At 46.2% G+C, this 19,707-nt stretch overlaps 1 protein-coding gene across 2 annotated transcripts in view; it reads right to left on the bottom strand.

Annotated features, from left to right (window-relative positions):
• The window catches only part of RNF152 (ring finger protein 152), an 80,362-nt gene that overhangs the window by 36,323 nt on the left and 24,332 nt on the right, over positions 1–19,707 (bottom strand). The window contains exon 1 of one of the 2 annotated variants that reach the window (XM_054516684.1): positions 7,405–7,488. The exons of the other annotated variant lie outside the window; for it this stretch is intronic. The gene's annotated coding sequence lies outside the window, so the exon portion shown is untranslated. Of the gene's footprint in view, positions 1–7,404; positions 7,489–19,707 lie in introns of those variants that run through there. 2 annotated transcript variants of the gene reach the window in all.

Raw genomic sequence — 19,707 nt, 5'->3', positions numbered from 1 at the left:
GAAGCGGGAGACAACCACCTTGCATGAGAAAGTTGGACATAGCACCTACAGGCAGGAATTACCTCCTCCTGGGCTTCACACTTAACCTTTTAAGAAGATCAGCAAGTCTCTGAAACCAGTTTTCTCTTCAGGTGACCCCTAATGGGGCGGTTCCAAGCTCAAGGCATTTAGGGCTAATCTACAGACACCAACAGCTGAGGTCAGCTGTCTTTACACTTCCAGCAGATGAACTGCTACATCATGCCAGGTATTCTGGGACGAGTGAAAAATAAAACCATACCCAAGTACCTCTTTGATGTAGCCAAAATTGAAGGGGTTTCAATCTCCTGAGATTGATTTGTTCTTCATTCTTCAACTATGAAAACACAGACAATACCTGTACCTGATATGCTGCAAGAATAACTTCTCCACTAGAGAAAGCCCTCCAGGAAGGAATTAGCAACTGTTCAGTTCAAGGTCTGGGTAGGGTGTAAACTAAATAGATGTAGAGACACATGGAGAAAGTAAATGTGGGGAAGAGAAAATGAATTATGCAGCAATTACCTATCCAGTGAAAAAGGGACTCTGTGAAAGGGAAAAAATGACGCAATTACAGAATTAAAGATTGTATCATAATGCAGATGCAAAGGGGAGTTCTGCAACATTAGTCCTGGAACTTTATTGCTTTTGTCCGCCTGATTTTGTAACCCCATTGTTCCCCTGATATCATTATTTTGTAAGCAATTGAAATGCAACACAATTATGTGATCATATGTTTGTATCTTTTCATCATTAATAACATGTGGAACAACCAGCAGCCTCTGCTCCCAACATGATGGATGCCTCCAGCAAAAGGCTGTGAACAACTCCCTTTCTTCCACCTTTATCCGAGGTAAAGAGCAGGGAGAAGAAAGGGAGCTTTTATGCTTCAATTCCATGTACAAACATTTGAGGATTTTGGGGTTGTTTCAGAGGACAAAACCAACACCAATATCAATCACCTACCCTGAAGCTGATTGTCACAAATCAGATTTTATGGACAGAGGCACTGAGCAGCTGATGTGCTTTGCCCAAGGTCAGAAGGAAAGCTCCCAAGGCCTGGATCCCAAATGACCCCACTAACAGCCTTTTGCCCAAGCCACTGAATCCCACCTACCTCCACAATAACACTTTTTAAAGTGTAATCATTGCTCCTAACTGCAGGTCAGGGAAGAAGCCCATCATCTCTAGGCTGTGTTTCTGTGTTTGTGGGTAGATGCAGCCAATGAGCAACTTCAGGGAGAGCATCAGATAAAATACAACTGGCAAGCGAACATTACAGCTGTATGTGTTCATGCTGAATGATAATTGTTATATTGGGTCTTTTAAGTAAATTACCTTGCATACATCCGACTTCAGGCCAATTGCCAACATGTTTCTCAGCGTCTGGGTCACCCTGCTTTGTGAGGGAAAGCAGCTGCAATAGCAACAACCCAACTTGTTTTATTTGCAAGATGGCATTAGTTGGCAAGAGGCAGTGCGCCTGACACCATGCTCCCTATGCATGCTTCATGATTTTCAAAAAGTCTTCTTTGCCTTTCTATGTCCCCAGTTGCAAACACACACCCAGGCTTTCTTTTAAGTAATACTTTCACCTTGTCTGTGGGGTGCTGGCAGCTACTACCACAAGCTTTACATGATCTTGTGCACCTAACAAAGCAAGTTTCACTTCTGTCTTTCCCCATCCTCAGAGAGCAGAGTTTGCAAAGCCTGGAGCTATCAAATCCCTGAGGCGCAGTCATTCAGAGCCTGCAGTGTCCCAGGCACGCAGGTCACACCAGCTCTTCTCAGTACATATCTTTTGGAAAAGCTCCACCATGGAAAAGTCCACTGTGGTTGGTAATGGAAACATTGCAATCCTTCCTCCTTGGCATGCATGCCTCCCTCCTGCTCAGTTCAGTTTAAAAGCTAACAGAGAAAGCACTGCACCATCCCTAAAGGTATAGGGGTAGCACAATACATCTAACAAGAACAGGCAAGATAACACCACAGCCATGTTTTACCCCACATCTGCCTGCTTCAGGATTTCTGAAGCTTGGGTGGCTGGCACCTTCAGACGAGGGACCTGCAAAGTCTTGTCCAAGCCCAAGAGTCCATTCTACCACAGTCACGTACCATGCCAAGCTACCGATGGTCAGAGATGGTGTTTATGGAGGGGAAAAGAAGTGAAGCAAGAGATGTTCTGCTTCACTAAGTGACATATTCCTAACAGTGTAGAGAATTACACTTGGATGCCAGAGATGCCCAGGCAGAGTTTTTGTGTGGGGAAAGAGAATAGCATTTTGCCTCGTTAGCATGACTTGATGCTCCAAATCCTCTGTAAACCATGATGGGGAGCCAGCTATACAGTTCCTCCCTTCACCTTATCTTGACAGATGCATCTGGTTTTATCTAGATCTATATGGGTGTTTGAGATTTACCTTGGCCCTCTAAGGTGTCACAAAATATTTTGACATTAGAGCCACCACACTGGTGGTCTCTGCAGGGCCATGCTCTATGCCCCACATCAACAGGTATGCATCATCTGACAATTAGCAGCAACAAAAAGAGTATCAAAATGCACAGTGGGTGAGGAATTGCATGTGCATCCCATAAATGCTCAACACCTCTGACACTCCGATTTCTACTGTCAATGCTTGTCTTTTCCTTCAGTTCAAGTCTGGAAGAAATGTGCTCACCACATCCAGCACAGCTATACTTGTGTAGCACAGACACAGCCTGGGCGAGGGTAAGTCTGATTGTCTTAGTACAATGGTGTCCAGATTTCAGAGGCAGACCCCTCAAGATAGCCATGCCAAACCAGCTGCATCCATACTGGGATGCTCAGCAACACACAAGCACGTCCCTGATATCCCACAGCAGCACCTCAGCCCAAGTGCACACCTACCTAAAGTCACTCTGGGGAGGGAGAGGACTGTGTGGGAATCCGAGACTACATCCACTCACAGAAGCTGCTGTGGGAGAAATGTACAATACTGACTGTTACCAGTGTCAAATTATCACTGAATTCAACAGGATGGCTGGCATCAGTGAGCACCCAGATTATCACAGTGCCACTGCACACATGGAAAGTGTTTGCCCATGCACACACACCTCTGCTAAGTCCTGCCCAGCATGCATATTCCCATCTGCTCCAACGCTCGCCTCCCAAGGTGTCCTGGAGGTCAGAGAAACCAATCCTGTCAGCCCACAAGCCTTCCTAAATCTCATGTGGCTCTAGTTTGACAAACCAAAGGGTAGCCATGCTGCAAGGAAGAGTAACAAACAGGACTCATCTGTGGGACATCTGTGTCCTCTGCCCTCCTGCCCCTGCAGCTCCCTTCAATGCTGCCTCACATCCATCCCTGCCCTGCAAATTGGCCAGGGCTGCAGAGCTGCTGCATGTTTGACCACCACACATGTAATGCCTGGCTGGACAGCCACTACCAGGCAGAACAGAGAGTAGCTGTTAGCAGTCTAGTTTTCATCAGGGAGAGCACTGCTTCAAAGATTTCCCTGCCACCCACTACTCTTAACAAACACAAGTGGGAAATGAGTGATCTTCCAGACTGCCAACCATTGGTGCAATCTGGTTGAAACTAGCCAAACAGGAGACAAACAGAGCTCATTTCCTGGGGACAGTAAGTTAAAATGAAATAAAATAAAACCAGATGAAAATAATGATGTTTGATTAGTGGTGTTCCCATGTTCTGCTACATCCCAAAAAATAACGTCTTGCTCAATCCAGCCTGTGAGCTGCATGGCACACAATGCAGTTCAGCTCTGTAACTACCCAGATGTTACACATCTGGAGCAGGAAGGGGCAAATTTCAAACTTATTTATGTCTGAGGGCTGCCCTGAAGGGGTAATTTCTGCAGCAGAAAAACAGGGCAAGGGGATTTGCATCTGCAAGCAGATGCAAAGCAGTGAAATGCTTTGTCAGGGCTGAAGAACTATCACTCAGATCTCAGGGTGAAAGCAGCTCTCCTTCACAACCCTAGAAATTAATTCATCCTGGAGACCTCAGCATCCTTCTCCTTGCCATCCCCAGCGTCCCCTTAACCCATGCTGTTGGTGCCTGGCCACCATCACTGCCTTTAGGGCAGGAAGCAGCTCTGCTGCAGTCAGACCAGCAAATGTAGAGCCCTGGCCAGTCCAGGACCCAGGGAGAGGCTGCACTGATGAGGGCTGGGAGGGTTTCCTCTAACCCCACTCGGTGTGACAGATGATGCCACAGAGCTGCATTAGTTCCAAGGACTCCTCTACTCCCTTCGAAGAGCACAGCACAGCAGGAGGAAACAGCAGCGACAAAGCAAGAAAGCAACTCCAGACAGACTCAGGAACAGCTGTGGAATTTCTCTGAAGAGCTGCTTTCTCGAAGGGGAGGAAAGCCCAGCCTTCCATCTGACTTCCAGCCCACCCACCCACCGGATAGAGGCAAAGCATAAGAACAGGAGAAAATTTAAGGCATGCCAAGATCCCAGGCTCTGGAAATTAGTTTCCCACATGCTCCACAAAAAGAGCACTCACACCCAAAATCTGCTGCTTTGAACTTGGATTGCACACCATTTACTCAGCTGAATAACCACACTTAAGTCAGAGACATTACTTGCCTGAATATTTTCTACTCGGTGTACTGAAGGGGGCTGCAGAACTGGCTGACAAATAGACACAGGTATACAAAAAGCAGTCTAAGGACACTTGATCTTCTTAAAAAATGCCTGATCTTCTCAAAAAGGCTAGAGCCCTAGGCCAAGTCCCAAAGTCAACAGCCATGTGGTCAGAACCACAAATCACCAGGTCTTCAGTAGAGCCATGTCAACTGATCAGGGAATCATCTAAATTCACTCATACCAAAGACCTGTATCCTCCAGGCCCCATCAACTGATTGAGGTCACAGTCTGAAAAATATTTCACTGACTTAGAAAACTAAATTCTGCTCAAAAGGATGGTTTGAGCATTTAGGAGTATAAGCCTCATTAGCTTCCAGCAAGACTTCAAGCCCCAAGCACAAACTAATGCTCCATAAAACTCCAGCACAGAAGCACCACTGCTCCTGCTCTGCCAGTACTGGTCCCAGGTATGGTCAGCTGTTCTGGATGGAACCCAAACATGATGTGGCATTTGTTCTCAGCCCCATGCAAGGAAAAACGATGAGCAGTTCACACCCTAAAAAGCTTATGAGAGGCAGCCCTGAGACTGAAATCTCCATATGTAAACTTGTTTTCAAGTATCCCTCTAATTTCACTGGGGCAACTCACATGACTGAAGTTAAACCTGTGCTGAAGCCTCTGCTGGACTGTGGCTGATGGAGCTCCTGATCCAGTTCATCGAGGGGTCAAGGTGAGAACCCTGAGCTGAAGCCAAGCGCAGGTATGACAAAAACATATCCAGAGATTTTGACAAAGCTAAAGGACCAAGTGAGCCCCTCAGGGAAGGGTGACCAGCACCCAGAAAGATCTACTTGCCCATTCCCTGGGCACTCTGCTAAGCCACAGCAGGTCTTTTAAGGAGAGGCTCATTCTGAGCTCTTGCATTTCCATGTATAACCTAAACACACGATATTAAGGCCAAAATAATATTTCTTGTCTTCCTGGCATTTCTAATCTGGATATCTCACAGCACTATCCAATACCCCCAAGAAGACTTCACAATATATTTCTATCACGTGTGGTCCAACCAACTTTCTCCCAGAGAAGCAGCAAAAACCAGGTATCGCTTTACTTTGTCTTCACATACCTGGCCAGCTGTCCAAACCCTCTGAGAGACCTCACAGCTTTGAGCCAGAGGCTTGGGCTGTTCAACTGTACTGCCAGCTTGTGCATAGCAGGAATTTTCCACAGAGCCCTGTCCCGACAGCCATGGGCACACCAGTGCCACCAGTGCCACAGCCAGCAACAGGACAAGGCTTTCCCAGCTTTGCACTCCTCAGCCAAGACTACTTTTACATTCCACCTTCCATGCAACTAGTAAGAAGGTGAAATCCAGCTGCACACTGTTACATAGCCAAGAACAGAGTTTTCAGCAGAAGGGTTTTTTTCCCAGATTGCTATTGTTGTCATCCCATAGGCTCTACATTAGCGCAGACTCACTGGGCATTTCAAAAAGGCCTGTGGTACAAAAAGGCTGAGAACAGGACCTTCATACTCATCCTAAGTTGAAAGGCTACAAGGAATTTCCAACAGCCTAAATCAGACAAAAAAATCCAAGTAAATCTGCATCAAAAACTCTCTAAAACATACTAGTTGAAAACAAAAATAAAAAGCACCAAAAAAAAAAAAAACAACAACTATGGGCCATATCGATGAGGAAGAGGAAGAGTTTCAGTGAGCAAACAAGTGCAGAGGAATTACTATGTTTACAGTTCAATTAATGGGACCTCATAAAAATCCCGTTTGCGCCTTTTTTTTTTTTTTTTTTTGAGCCACCTATTACACAAATACACACTCTTAATGCCTCGCCGGCTGGCACCCTGGTGCAGGTATCCTGTGTATCCACATTTCAGGAGAGGCAGAGCTGCTCCCGGAGAAGTCCCTCCACCGGACGGCGTATCGGAACAAAGCGCTTGGGTGACGGATGTCGGCAGGGTCCGTAAATCACATTTTTGGCAGCTCGACCTAAGCTGGGTCGGCATCTAACGCCGTAAGGAACTCTGAGCGCTGCCGCTCCGTACAGCGGGGACCCTACCTGGGCAGAGGGCTTCACGCCTCTCCTCCAGGCTAGATAAAAAAATAATTAAAGCCTTTTTCTAAAAGCCCGGCGAGATGTCACTTAATGACAGCACCCGAGTTACCGCGTATCTTCTCCGCTAACTGCCGGCATAAGGAAGGGAAATCAACCCAAAAAAAAACCCAAAAAAAGACCAAAACGAACCCAAACCAGCGCAAAAGCACCACCGAACCTCCCGCTGGAACAAAGGACCCCAGCAAACCCCGTCTCTAAGTTATCTGGATTTACTTGCTCGCAGAGCACACGGATAACCCTCCTCCGCTCGCAACAGCGCTGGTGCGATGCAGGCGCGACCCCGCCGGGTTTCGAAGTAACCTCGGCTCCCGCCGCCCTCCCGGGACGCGGCGGCGACGGGCGCTGCTTGGCCGCTCACCTGCACCGCGCATCGCGCCGCGGCACCGCCCGGGGGGACCTCTCTCTACCGCGGCCACCCGAGCGCGGCGGGGCCGGCCGGGGCAGGCGCTTACGAAACCCGCGTCTGCCCCTCGCCCGGGCGGGAGGGAAGGAGGGAGGCGTGGCGGGGGGCATCCGCGCCCGCGGGGGCCCCGCTCCCCGCCGGGAAGAGGAGGAGGGAGAGGCACCCCCGCCACTGGATCCACCGCGCGCGAGCATCGCCGGCCGCCCCGGGGGGAGGCCGGAAGGGGAGCCCCGCCGGCGGGCAGCGGGCGCCCACTGACCTTGCCGCCATCCGCCGCCGCCGCCGTGCCTGCCCGCGGGATGGCAGCCCCGCGCCCGCCGCCGCAGCCGGCGCCTTCGCCCCGGCAGCCGGCGCCGCCCCCCGTCCCCCCCGCCCCGCCGGGGTGCGGGGCCGATCGAGGCGTGGCCGAGGCGCCGGGGAGCGCCGGAGCCGCCCCGGACCCCGGTGCGCCCCACCCCGCCCGGGGCTGGCCGCTGCTCCGCGGCGGCCGCCGCTGCGAGGCCGCCCCGCTCCGGCCCCCCCGGGCAGCCTGGCCAGCAGCGGCCGCCGCGGACAGCCCGTGCCCCGCAGGGTGCCACCCGGCCCTGCCACTGGCGAGAGGGACGATGCAGCGGCCGGAGGGCTCCTCAGGGCTGAGAAAGGGCTCTGCGGCTTTAAGCTGTAGCGTGTTGTGCCACCTGGCCCAAGGTGAGGGACAGCTGCACCTGAGCGCATTCCCGGCGGGACGGAGCGGCGCCTGCCCCGCGCACCCTGCGGAGCTGCCCCCGCGGGGAACGCGGGGCTGTCGGACACCCCGCGCAAGGCAGGCTCTCCGGCTCAAGTGACTTGAGGACCATTAATCTCAGCTGGAGGCTTAGAGCTGTATTAGTAGCGCGCATTAAAGTGGTATGTACATGTGGTGTGTTGTCTTACCACAGCAGACCCAGGGCCAGGCGAGGGAATAAGGCCTCGTTTTTATCCACTGCACCAAGGCCTATGCCGGCAATAGAGCACAAGACCACAGATTCGTTTCTTCTCTCCCTGCAGAGAAAACAATCCTATTTCCATCAGCAGTAAAAGAAAAAAAGCATATGTACCTCCTAGCGTGTCGCCTGGGATCAGTAATGCCAAGCGGCAAGAGCTACAAATGGCAATAGTAGGCAGGAGTCTTTCACTCCTCATTGCCTCATTTTTTTTAATATCTTGTGTTTTTTGGGGGCAAACAGTTGCAAGAGGTGTGAACACAGACCTGTAGGTTATCCAGGTGTCAGGTTTGTGTAGAACACCCTTCTCCTCCCCATATCCTGTAGCTCCACGCTGAAACTGTTGCCTAGGAAGGAGTAAGCCCTCTATAATCAGTTAAATAAATCATTTTCAGAAAATAAAATTCCTTTCCCCCTTCTTCACTGTACTGGGGCTGTTTGCAGCGCAAGGTCTCCAGCAAGCCAGGCTTACCACTAGGGAGAGTCTATAATGCATTCACTAGTACAACTCCAGGTTCTGCCATAAATATTTAAAACTCAATTACCATTCTCACAATGAACGTTTGAAGCAGATTTTTGCATCCCACAGTGCTTCTTGATTCAAAACTTCCTAATGAAATAATTGAGATAACACAGGAGAAGTCAAATAGGTCAAATTTCAGCCATCAGTTTGAGTCTGGTTCCCCCTTCATGTCTGTCTCTGAAGTATTAGTCACTACCATCTCTGACCTCTCACGATGTATTTTACACCACAGGCATCATTTTAGCACATGCAGCTGACTTTCGCTTCTCTGTTGATCAGCTGGAAGGACTGTGTGAAATATTTTGCCGACCTCCCCTTCCCCCCTCCCATTGCCCAGCTGAGTAATCTGAAGAGCAAACATCCAAATTGCTTCTTCTGAGGTGTCCCTTAAAGGAACAGGGGCCTCCTGCCATCCTTCCCTCTGCTCTTGGGGATGGGCCGTGTCCCATGGCCCCTGATGTGACCCACACCTTCCCACCACAGCCACTCAATGTTCTACAAATTTTGTTCAGAAAAAGCCTTTGAGATGCTGGAGAGGGGGTCTGTGCAGTTTTTTTTTTACAATTTAAGAAGGTGCTTATGCCAAACTCACATCAGGTATTTGTAGAACATCCTGTCTTTGAAGAGACACACCAGGTTTGGAAGGCATGATTCCTTACATGCCTCTGTGCTCCATGTCCCTACCCTTCCAGGGGTCATTTTCCCTTCTTCTTCTGAGAACAAGTGGCATCTGCACTACAGGCAGTGCTATGGTACCAGATATCCTTGGACTCAAGGGAGGAAAATGCATTACAAAACGGAACCAAATGTCACTCCAACTCTGCACTGGTCAGCCCTTCTGCAAATGATGTCCACCAGTAAGGCAGGGGGGCTACACAAATGTAGAAAAAGATCACACGCTTGCCAAGATGGATCTCGCAGTGCAGTGTTGAAGAGCATTTACACAATGACTCAATGGTATTTCTGTTGTTGCTGCTGTGATTGTATCATTACAGCAGAGTTTAGCCAGCTCAGTTGAGACCAGTTCACCCCATACACCCCCATCCAGGTTAAGCAGACAGCAAACAATCAAGTCCTTCAGATCCCACATGCAAATACAAGGTCCTGGTCTGGAGGGGCTACTGTAGATTTTAGCATCTGACTCCCTCTGCTGAATGGATTCCATGCACAGCTCCTGGCAGAAGTGCTACCAGAGAGATGCAGCAGATGAGGGGAACTGGAAAAGGTAATTACTCCCAGGAGGATCCCTGGATTGCCGCCATGGTCCCCAAGGCTGCATCTGTTATGAGTAGAGTCTGTATAAGTCTCTGGGGAGGAAATCTTGAAAAGTTCACAGCAATAGGCTTGGGAAGGAAAAAAGAAAGATAAATAGATTTCATCTTCAGATTGCTTCACATGGTTTATTTCGATAAAACTTTTCACTAGGAGACGGTTTTGTAAAAGGCAGCAAGTTCTTTGGTACTGCCCTTTTCAGTTCCTACCTGAATAAAAAGGATGAAAAGGGTTCATCCAGTGCCAGAGGCATCAAAAGACAGAGGAAAGGCATGCAAAGGCAGCTGTGCTCTTCTGCCCTTTGCTATTCTCTCACCAGTCTAGTTGGATATGGGGACATTTCTTTTCCCCCATCTGGATTCTTCTAACAATTTTTATAATTTTAATTTTTACATCATATCTAACAGTCAATGAGAGCAAAGAACTGCTATCAGATGCATTCACTCAAACATACCCAGTACTGGGGAGGTGGGAACACCTATCATTCACAGAAATAACAGGAGCAATCCCTGCAAGTGCTGGGATAGCACTGGGATATCATAACAAAGGTAGCTAACTCATGGTTTCTCCATTATGATCACCTAAGAGACCTCTAATACACAATATGTATGTAAGACCTCAGTGTCAAACTTGCAGTTCCAGAAACAAGTCACCAAATAATCATAAAACCGAACAGTTTTATGGGAGCTTGTGAGCATTTTAAAAATAATCAGCACATAGGGGATCCATTCCTTTTCATTTCTGAGTCAACACTGGAGGTTTAAATCATATTTCCAATGTTTATTCTGTTATTAAAAAGCCTAAGAACTCTTTTTAGCACAGTTTCCTAGAGAAACAAAGTTTATATTACCTCACTGTGTATCCTTCTATCTTCCTGTATTCTTTCAGCTGCTTTTGAAACTGTTGGCAGAGGAGAAGAAATCAGACAGTAACGCCCCTAATTTTTGTTGTTGTGTATTAAATCATTAATGGGGCAAAGAAATCTTCTTTGAGGGAATGGGGTAAGGAAGATTCTTTGAACCCTCCCCAAGCAAGAGGCAGAGAGAGTTTAGCTCTTTTCCCTTCAGTGTGGCAGTCAGCATAAATGCATGAGACAGCAGTACCTCGCCAAACTTCATAATATCCCCTGCTCAGGTAACATCTTTTAGTGGGAAAAAATGAAGACTTCTAGGATCTCAGAGCTCTGGGACTAAGGGGGGAAAATTACATTGACCATTAAAATTGCTACTGAATCAAGGCCTGTCAAACCCCACACCTTGCACAAAAGCTTCACAGAAAGATGTTGCCTAAACCTGTGAGACAAAAGTACAGCCCATAGCGATTAAATGATTAAAAAAAGCATCTATAGATGGAAACAGCTTCAAGGCCTGCTGATCACAGGTAATTGTCACTTCTTATATTGATACCCTGTGATAAAATTACAATGAACATTTTGGCTCATTGAAATCTGACAGGCTCATACACATTCCCTTGTTCTCTTCCATAAAACTCTGCTTTATTGTATGCTTTAAAAGATTCAGCAGAGTGAGTATTTTTACAGGTCGCTAACCTGAAAACAGGCACGTAGAAAGGATGCATATTTGTGGTAATTCCATTTAATAAATTGCTGTGAAACCCCAGTCTCCTTTGAAAAAGAAAAAAATTCCACCCTAAACTTAACAGGAGAGCCTTCACCCCTTCATTAAGATTAAAGGCTTCAAGCAGGGGAAGATGGTCAATGTGCCTACCTTAAGAGAGCAACAAATTCTCTATTCACCAGTGTGCCATTCAGCCCACTTTTTGTCCTTGGGTTGGATACAGAAATTTGATCAATAATTTTCTCCCGATAGCAATAGTTTGTAAATGCTTATCTATTAATTATAACTTTAATAAGGAATCATAGAATCATATAACCATAGAATAGAATGGTTTGGGTTGGAAGGGGCTTTAAAGATCATCTTGTCAAAACTCACCTTCCATGGCTGGGACACCTTTCACTAGACCACGTTCTCAGACCCCCATCCAGCCTGGCCTTGAACACTTCCAGGGTTTCCACAGCATCTCTGGGAAACCTGTTTACAGTGCCTCAACATCCTCACAGCAAAGAACTTCCACTGAATTTCCAATCTAAACCTACTATTTTTTACTTTGAATCAATTCCCCTTTGTCCTGTAACTACATGCTCTTGTAAAAATCCTTCTCCATCTTTCATGTAGGTTCTCTTCAGGTACTGGAAAGCTAGGTCATCCTGAAGCTTTCTCTTTTCCAAGGTGAACTATTCCAACTCTCTCAGCCTGCATTGACATATCAGGTGATTTAACATATGTAAGTACAAAATGTAGGGAAGTTGCTCCTTCAGTACCAGCTTTGAGCCTTTACACTCAAAGGGGAGATGTCCCTGGAGGTAATTCACAGCAGAAATCCATACTCTGAGTCACCTTCTTGCTGCCTGGGCTAATCTTCCTCCACAGATAAGATAGGGGGAAAAGCTTCCTGCACTGAAGTTTAGTGTCCAGAGATAGGTAGTGCAAAGAGCCATCTTAGGCTCCCAATCTTGGGAAGCACCTGGGTCTGCTGACACATCCCTTTGCTTCCTTCAAAGCGGTGGCCCGTACTCCTCTCTGTGAATCACCTTGGAGGAGCCACAAACCCTTTATCCCACCAACCACGGTCCCACTCCTGGCACAGTGTCACCTCCTGCCTCTGGGCAGCATGTGTGGATATGCCTGAGATGTGCTACCCATGTTGTCAGCACAGCATAACCGAGGAGGAAGGGGACCTCTGCAGATCCTCCTGTCCATCCCTCTGCTCAAAGCAGGGGCAGCATCAGCTGGGCACTCAGGGCTGTCTCCTGCTGTGTTTGGAACATTTACTGCCAGTACAGAGAGCTGGATAAACACACCAGGGTGCTACCGCAGCAGTTGCTCTCTGTACAGTCCTGGATATTGTCTCTGCTGCTGCAGCTGTCACAAAATGAAAGGGAGGGGTTGTTTATAAGCTCTGGCAATTATCTCCAGAGCTGCACTTTTCTCTCCCCTTATCCCATCACCAGGTGATATTTAGAAAAATACACTAATACTAATCTAATCTTTGTTTTTCACTGTACTGAGTCATGCCTGTATCTTCTTAATAATTAATAGTTCACTGTATATTTAACAAAAGAGAAAACATATGTGAAAAATATTTTCACATCAGTGAATTTCAATTACCAAAGCCTGATTATTTTAAAAACCCTAACTCTTCCTTTATCCAAAGCAACATTGAATTCGTTGCTGGGCACTAACTATATTGGAAGTCCATTAGTTAGACAGCCCCTCAATCATCCACGTTAATTCATTCTCCTCTGAAGTAGATGAGTTTTAAGAGAATTACAGTCCTCATATACAAACAGCACCACAAATAAATGGCATGAAGATATTTCATCATAATTTACTAAGCGCAACAACTACTTCACTGTTCAGGACTTGCATACTAAAGCATCAGGATAGCCCTTTGGCACCAGCTCTACATAATAAATACAGGTAGTCCTATCACTGACAAAAAGCTCAATTAAAAAGAAAATTGAGGTTTCAAACATAAGCATTTAAAATTAGAAAACACCCAAATTAAGGCTGACTGTGCAAGTCCTTCCTGACATAACCACATGCTTCCTTTACACGAGTGCATGCTGCTTTTCACAGCATCCTTGGCTTCCCTTCAGTTGCATGGGATCTCAGAAGCACAACCCCAGCTTCCTGCTCCCCAGAGCCAACCTCCTCTGTCATCTTCTCCTGTGCCACCACCCAGCTTCCATGTCCCAGGCTCCCTGTTCCCTCATTCCTGGTTCCCAGCCCTGACAGACCAGGTTTCTTACAGTGAGGCCCAAGTACTTTCTCCACTCCAAGTCTCCAGTTCCAGTCTTTCACTGTAGGCTGCTTTAGTCCACCTGTTAATGCTAACTCTACAAATAAAGGCCAGGTCCCTTCCTTACTGCTCAGGATCCAGGAGGTCACTGACACAGAGCACAAGTCTCCATGGCTGTACCAGGAGGCACCAAGAAGAGCATTGCCAGAAACCTCCTACTCAGTCCCTGCAGCCACAGACAGACCAGAGCACAAGTCTCCACAAACTGAAACATCAAAGAGAGCAGCAGCCACACTTAGAAGCCTCTGCCAGGAGTGTGCAAACTGCAGTTTTCCAAGAATTTATAATTTAGCTGAATCTGGGTATTTTTCACAACCAGGCAGTGATGAATGTTATGTAGAAAATCTAGTTTCAAGTATTCAGTCTTTCACAGGAAAAAATGTCATCGAAAGAGCTAAACAGCCAGAAACATCCCTCCAGAATCAGACTGAGGTATTCACCTGGCACAGAAAATGTTAACCCAAAAGATTAAGGTTTCAAAGTTACAGAAGATGAAAAGGAAAAAAAAAAAAAAGTGGTGCAACTAAACTCTGGCATTAATTAAAGCAAGCTGAGTAGAAGAAAGGTTATTTTCTCTAGCTTAGCAGAAGTACCAGATATATTATCCTTAGGATAGTAAGAGTCCACAGTTCACACTACAGGCCTTGAGAAAATTAAATTGCACTGTGTAAACACTTTAGATATAGTTCATTAGGACCAGTCACCAGGTTCAGGGTGCTTTACACCCTGTGACTGGTGTTATAAACCCTATGGTTACCCCAGGCAGAACACCCAGCCCGTGTCCAACAAAGTCCAGCAATCATCCAGACATCGTGTCTGTCATGGTGTACTTTAGCAGAGAAAATAAAGTGAGGTATGCAAGTCTCTGTGTTTATGCAGACTTGTTTTCTTGACTTTTTACACTACACATTTCCAAGCCACTGGCTGATCTTTCCAGCTCTTACCTGCAGGACAAGCTGCTCTGAAGCATCCTCAACTGAGTAACTTTACTCACTCAGTGTTAACAGAATGAGAACCAAGGCCTAGAATTTCAGAGTCAAATGTGAAGCGCACACAGAAAAACAAGCACACTGAGATATTTATGTGCTGGGTGCTGGCATGGCAGTGACTGCACTTCATCCTCACATTTCCTGAAAATTACATCATTTATCATTTAACGCTACAGCTGCAGATTCCCCACCATTTACAATGAATTAAGTAGCAGAGCTCTTCAGGAAACCCCATGGATTTCCTGGGATAGACAGTATGGCTGGTTAAGTACATGAATATATGATGTAAATATTTTTTTGTTTTATTGGGGTTTCTGAAAATGAAAGGATCCCGTCTGTGCCTTGCAGAGGGGAGGGCATTGCTGGTAGCCATTAAACAAATCAAAACCAATGCTGTCCCCGCCAGACATGCCTGGTCAAACTACACTGGTTGATGATAACCTTGCACAGCAGTCTTTCATTCAGGGCTTCATCCTGCAGTCCTTACACCCCTGGAAGAAGCTTGAGGAATTTCAGTGCCATCTAATTTGAAATTTATTTCTGCTAGTAAATGTCTTCAGGACACACCAGCCAAGGCAGACACATTCAAACCTATGTCAGCCTGTCCAAAGTCTGGGGGACTACATTGCTGTTTAATGCCCTAATGGGCTCCTGTCTCCTGCCCTGATGAATTCAAGATGATTCTGAGGGAATTTCTGCAGTCACAGAGCTTCAAAACAGTCTAATCCCAGCCTCACTCAGTTAGTAGGTGCTTTTTCAAACAACCTGCTTATGGTCTGAGAGAATAAGCTTCTTATTAAGTTCATAGATCAGTCTCATTAGTACTCATTCTTCCAGAGCTCCAGTTAAGCATGTTCGTGTTTTCTAGAACAGCACTGCTTGTATCTCATATAAGATTGCTGCCAGAAAATAAGTGCAGAGTTCCCAGTTCAGACCTGTAAGCTGCAAGGACTTCCTTAAATCCATGTCTAATGTCAGTCCTCTAACATGGTAGCTCTTTCATTTAACTCTGATTTAAAAAGAGGTGTTCAGAACCCCATTTTCATACCTTCCTTAAAGGAGTACAGACCTCCATAGAGTTGTGGCTGAAGGGCAAAAAACTGCCTAAGTCTTATTTCTGAAGTCAGATGGGACTTACACCCTTAAAGCTTTTGAAAAATTTACTATATCGCTCTTTGAGCTGAATAAAAATTACCTGTGAGAAAGGCTTTTCTTTTCAACACTGTTTTTAGGTTTGGAAAAGGCTTACTCAGGAAAAGAATTAAAAAGATTAGGCTGTTTTTCAACTTCACAACTTTCCCAATTTTTCCAGATTCTCTGAAGAGGCCACTGAGTGCTGGTGGGTGTGACTTTCAGGGCTGTGACCCTTGCAGGGCCACACCAAGTCCCATTAAAGTGAGTGGTGGAGTTTCCATTGATTACAGCAGGATTTGGAGGGTCCCATACAGAAGGTGCTCTAAATCTAGGAGAGCTGATGTTCCCACCCACCTGTCTGCAAGGAGTGAGCACAGGACATGCAAGAAGGAAGTAAAATACATTTCTCTTTTTTGCAAGGAAAGTTTGCCTGATTCTCATTTATTTCAATCCCAGTATCTATATTTCAGCATTAATAATGAACCAACCTGCAAAAGGAGCTCATGGAAGCTGCCAGGTGTCCACCAGGGAGACTCGAGTTTGGCTGCCCAAGGCAGAAAGGAGCTTTGGAAAGTGCTTTGTTTAAAGTTGAAGCGCTCAAAACTGTTTTGCACATTCATCATCCTCAAAGAGAAGTGCTTGGCTGCCCTCCATGGAGGGAGGGGAATGTGCAGCAATGGGACCCTCAGCAGCTGCCAGCAAAAAATAATCCAGAAGAACTATGAATAAATAAAATACATTTTGCTAGACCTAATATTACACAGCTTTCTTCATGCTCTCCCTCTAACGCTGTAATTCCCTTCCAACCATTTCTGGTTTTAGTTTTTATCATTGGTTGTTCTCTTCCTGTCTTTCTTCATTTAAAGCCTAAACTGTGATTTTCTCCTTACCTGAAAGTTTCCCCTCTACATTTCTTAATTTCCTACTAATTTCTCTCTTTTAATCTGCTTTTAAAACCATTCTGATGCAACTCCACAATACTCTGCAGACCTCCAAGCCTCTTTTATCTTACTCTTTTCTCTGCAATGTTTCCTTTCATCATCCTCTTCCCAACTTTAACAAAGATTTGCCTATGTGTGGCAGAACTCAACTCCATTTTAAAGTCAGAAGTGTTTTGCTTTCTCTGGATATGTTTCTACACCAGTTGTGCTAGTGACAGATGAGAAAACACAGATTATCTACTGCACTGTATCAGAAGTGGAAAAATCAAGTGGTCTGCAGGCTCTGAACTCAGGAACATCATCTTTCAGGCAATGCCTGAATGGAATCATGAGAGAGACCAAATTTAGCAAGCCCTTTTCTTGCTTGAGATGTCTCCTTTCCTACTCGTCATAGCTGGCTTAGGCAAATTGAGCTGCTCTCCACAGGACACTCACTGGCCCAGACAGTTTCAATCTTGTTCATTGTGGCTTTATCAAAGTTAGATCAGGAAGCATAATTCTCAATGCTAGGATTTTATTTTATTCTTTCCACCTCATGCCAAATTAATTCCTTCCCTGCTGCTATGAAGTGCTGCTATGAATGAACTCCTTAACCATCCTCCTCATCCTTCCTGTCTTATAAATAACAGCATCCTGCTCCATCCAGATCCAGCCCCAGCCAGCTGGTTCTGTCCTTTAATTTATGAGGAAAACTTCTCTGATGTGCAATGCTGGCTCCAGGAGACTGCCAGATGGCTTTTGGCAGAAGTGCTCGACTGAACAAGGAGGACCAAGCTACAAATCTGAGGTGAGGAGGAGCCCACCTCTGGTGCCTTAGTCCTGCTTCTCTCAGTGCAGCCAATCCTTGCCTCGCACTGAATTACTTCTGAGCCCTAGAAAAAGCTGCAGTTGCAGGTTGCTGCTTGCCAGAGCCTAATGCCAAAGTCCTACCTGTCCAGACATCCCATATAACCAGAAAGTGCTGATGGTAGCATGACAAACCTCTCTTTGGAGCTGATGCTATGTAGTCATGTCTGCAGCTGAAGACCCAGCACAGCCTCACCAGCGGGTTGGTTCTTGTGAATGCTATTTTAAGGCAGACGGGGTGCACTGGTGTTGCCACAGCATGAAAAATGAAATTTAAAATAGTGAATATTTACAGAGCAAGGTTATTCTGACTGTCTGTGAGATGTGATCTTTTTCTCTGAGTACATGTAGTGCATCATCTCATTTCATTCTGCCACCTGTAAGCTTAGGCAAGAAAAGTGTGCTATGGCATGGGGCTCTGCATATGGACTCACCGGCGTTTCCTACAGAGCTCTCACATGCTGCTAATCACTTCTGGGATGTAGGGGTTTGGGCGTTTTTTGTGGAGTAGTATCAGAGGGAGAGTCTCAGTTTAAGAGCCGTGGCTGCTACTTGTCCACAGATGATTCTGCATGCTTATCAAGATCGATAAACAGCGTCAGTGATGCACCCTCGCCGGCAGCGATTGCTCTGGGTCTGGAAGTTGTCAAATCTCTGTTTATCTGCTGATGGCTGAACTACACTTATCCCGAGTGTGCCTCTTTCAGGAAACACCCAGCAGAGTACTCACGCTGGCCAGAGATCTAATTGCGCTAAACCTTCATCTTCTAATGTTGCAATACTGTAGCAGCTGCCGATTGTCTTAGTAAAAAAAAAAAACAAAAAACAAAAAAAAACAAAAAAAAAAAACCCAAAAAACAAAACAAAAAACCAAAACAAACAAAAAACAAACCAAACAAATAAAAAACCCAAACAAACAAACAAACCACCACAACAACTCTTAACCTGTTTATCACCAGATAAAAATACCTGTTTTCTCCAGATAATGTCCCGGCGGTCTCGGCCAGGCCTCCCTGTGACTGTAAAGAGGTGTTTCACTCACTAACCTGTCCTCAACGTCTCTCCTGGCTTCTTCCCTCTGGGCACCATGTGATAGCCTGGGATGTGGCTGGGATGTTCCCTCCAGAAGCTGATAGTAATCATGGTCTTTGCCTCCTCATCCTCTCCCTCCTCAGTGAGTCATCAGGAATCACTCCCAGTCTTTTGTCTCTTTACTTGGGTGTCATTTGGCTGTATTCATGTTCCTCGTCTTTCTGCTCTCGGCCCTTGATGGCCTAGCTCTTTGTTTGTCCCCTGTTCTAATTTGTCCTTTGTTTGAGGAGCTGTGTGCTGCGGAAGGGGGAGGGGGGCCTGTGATGGTGACAACCCGCTAAACTGAAGATTTTCTCTGTCCTTAGAAGGAAAATGCAGCAAAACCAAATTCCTGTTCACCCCATTGCCATACTTTGCTTTGTCCCATTTCTCATCTTCCCTCCATCTGGGAGCTCCCAGCCCACAACAGCTGGTTGTAGCCTGGAATGGGTGGTTTTCTCCAAAACTGAAGCAAAGCCTACCTGCATTGGAGGACGACCATCATAACAGAAATGTCACCAAAGTAGAAAAATTTGGATGAAAGGGGGAAAAAAATACCACCATTGTATCCCACACATGAAAGTGCAAAGTAAGCAGTTGCTGCCCTATAAAGCTTGTTTAAACGCCCGCGGTTTTGAGGGAGCTTGGTACCAGCTTTGGCTTGCACAGTAGAATTGCAGGCCAATGCACATCCATCACTCTAATTTTATACAGCTGCATTATTTTCACAGTTTATGGTGGCACCATCTCGTTTATGAGGTACACACTGCAGTTACACATATGGCTGTATTATTTTAGGCACTGAAAGTTCAATTAGTAGTTTCACTGAGCTAAGACTGTCAAAACAGCAGCAGGAGTACACACCATATTGTAGCTGCCCAAAATTTATATATGTTTATGCAATAAATACATTGCAGTTTGTGTGCTACAATTTGGGTCACT

The sequence above is a fragment of the Molothrus ater genome, chromosome 1, assembly GCF_012460135.2.
Source record: "Molothrus ater isolate BHLD 08-10-18 breed brown headed cowbird chromosome 1, BPBGC_Mater_1.1, whole genome shotgun sequence".
Lineage (NCBI taxonomy): Eukaryota > Metazoa > Chordata > Aves > Passeriformes > Icteridae > Molothrus > Molothrus ater.
Note: the sequence above shows the minus strand (reverse complement) of the source record. Positions and strands in the feature narration are given on the sequence as shown.